This window comes from Grammomys surdaster, unplaced genomic scaffold (assembly GCF_004785775.1).
Source record: "Grammomys surdaster isolate TR1022 unplaced genomic scaffold, NIH_TR_1.0 125231, whole genome shotgun sequence".
Classification (NCBI taxonomy): Eukaryota; Metazoa; Chordata; class Mammalia; order Rodentia; family Muridae; genus Grammomys; species Grammomys surdaster.
In genome coordinates, this window is record NW_021620120.1 from 899,543 (window position 1) to 902,408 (window position 2,866).

The following is a 2,866-nucleotide window of genomic DNA, read 5'->3' on the forward strand; positions in this document are numbered from 1 at the left end:
GAATAAATGTCTTGAACAACTTGAAAAAAAAAGAAAAAGAAAGAGGGATCTCCAAATTTTATACAACCAGAAAAGCGAGATGACTAATGTTTTTCAGTGTATAATATTTATAACCTAATGATCCCAGGGTTTGGTGATAGAGTTAATGGCCAAAGGGAGCTGGAAGAAACTTGAGTTTTGTGGTATGTCTTAAATACATTTTTCCACATGTTATATTACAGCTTACTCAGACTCATTCTTATACTTTAAAAAATGAAGAGAAAGTGTTTTCTCACTTGGAAGGAAGGAGTAGTAACGTCTCACATTTATGGAATTCATATATCATTGATTGTTCATCACAGAGTTACTGTTAATAAAAGTAAGTTATATGTAAATGAACCACACAAATATAATTATATATCAAGCATTGTGAAATGTATTATTTTAAAAAAGAATTGCAAATTTCTTTTTTTGTTTGGGGGTCTTGAGAAAAGCTTTTGATACTTGTGACAAAAACCAATTTAATGTCACAGAACACAACATTCCCAAAATTATTTTATATATTTGAAAGATCAATAATCTCAAAGAAAATAACTTTATTAAGTACAATGAAGACATTCAACATATATAGTAGAGAAGACAACAAAATACTTATAAACAAAATATTAGCTATTTACCCATGTCATTTGGAAATGATAAGCCAGCATTTTTACAGCTAAAATTTATATATGGATGCTCATGTAAATAAATTTAAAATATAAGGTTAAAAAATGGAATTGATTTGCTTAAGTTGTAATTCAATCAACTAATAAAATAACAGGCCAGCACAAGTTTTTCAGAAAATATGCAACTCAAAGAGAATCAGATGTAATTTACATGCTTCTGAAGTTGGATTGAATAGTCTGATGTCTGAGCAGGTAAAATATCTGGTGATCAGTCACTTGTGGAAGTATCTTGAAAATCTAGACTGACCAACTTTTGTTATTACAGGTTTCATAATCTAAGACTCAGTATACTATATAAAAATTTGAATAAAAAATGGCCTGAATAGTAGAAATTGTGACTTAAGAATTGTTTTACCCACTATAAAATAAGGGAATTCATCATTCTTATGAAGCTTACTACAAAAAGAAAAGGAAATATATAAGATTAAAATGATATGAAAACTAACAAGTATTTTCAATGAGCTATCACACATTTGAAGAAATATAGCAAAGGTAGATTATTACCAAAATACAAATCCTAACAGATTTGAGTACTGTTTGTCAATATGTTCCATGCATCTGGGAAGATTTCATGCAGCTCTTAGTTTCTGTCTGTATTCATAGTTCTTCATGAACTAATAAAATCATGGGAATTTAAGAAGAGAAGTACCTTGGTCCTACATTCATAATTGATACATAAGTAATTCATTTTTAGAAAGCAATATGGTCATATCATTTAAAAGAGTTGACTGTTTTGTACATTTTGATTCAATAAGCCTATTGTTTAGAATCATAAAGACAAAGATTGGTAACTTACAAATGCATGTATCAAATTACTTAAAATAATTAAATATTAAAGATATTTTATATAGGAAAATGAGTGAATATATACAGATAATATGAATTGAAAACAGTACTTCAGGAAAATTTTAACTGTGATATTATGCAAATTTATGTAGTGATATCATATACATTTGTGTTGGGCTGTAGAAGGGCATCCTGGGTTGAACCCTGAGACTACAGGTGTTTGGCCACGCCCCCAGAACCCAGCGCTCTAAGGTCTCATCTCCATGTCACCTGTACGGTCAGTCACATAAGACACAGGTAGAGGGCGAGAATAACAGGCCTCTGCCTCGAGATTTACATATTAATGAATTATCTAAAAGCAGGAGTACATAGCTAAATATGTTTTCCCCTCCCTAGCCCCTCCTCGTTCCCACTCCCCATATAAGAAAGCTCCTCCTGATATTTGGCGGAGGGAGCACATCCAGATACAACTTTCATAGCATGATCAATAAACTTCTTCCATGGATTTCACGTGTCTCCTGGAATCTAGGACTTTCTTGAGTATGTAGGAAACCTCCGCCGCAGGAAATGCCTCCGGTTTCACCCACGCGAATGTTTTTTTCCTTCACATTTGTATAAATATATATTAATAGACAAGAGTAATTTTAAAGTAAAAATTTAAAAATAAACTGTTAATGTAAATAATAACTTGGTGGTGGACATAGGGCTAGTAGTATCATTTTTCTGTTTTATTTTTGTGATTTCTGCCTCTGCAAAAGTGTTAAAAAATATATTGAGATTCTCACTGTGTCTGCATGTGAACGTGAGAGGAGGTAAAAAGTAGAGAATCTATACTACAACTGTTTTAAACATTTTAGTAGTTTGAAGGAACAACAATTTAATACTAAATGCAAAGATATAAAACAATGTACTTTGACAAGGACATGGTTATAAAATGTAGTTTGTCTACAAGAAAACAAAACAAAATATTACTCTTCTCAATATGACAGTTTGAAGGAATCCCAGTGACTATAAGCATTCTTGTATACAATTGAACAGCCAGAAACAACAGGGAAAAATGATTCTAACCAGTGAATTTTGTACTAAACAGTAACTTCCTTACAACACTCTTTATGGTCTCATTTCTCAGACTATAAATAACAGGGTTGAGAGTAGGAGGTAGTACTGTGTAAAAGACAGAAAATAAGAACTCTAAAGCAGTTGGAGAGTCTGAGGTTGGGTTTAGATAGGCACAGATGCCTGTAGAAAGAAACAATGAGACAACAAAAAGGTGGGGCAGGCAAGTAGAGAAGACCTTAGACCTGCTTTCAGCAGAAGGCATCCTGAGAACTGTGGAGAATATGTGGACATAGGAGATGACAATCCCAATAAAGCAG

General features: G+C 32.3%; 1 pseudogene; it reads right to left on the bottom strand.

Moving 5' to 3' along the window:
- Positions 1-2,553: 2,553 nt before the first annotated feature.
- The window catches only part of LOC114637239, a 532-nt pseudogene continuing 219 nt past the window's right edge, over positions 2,554-2,866 (bottom strand).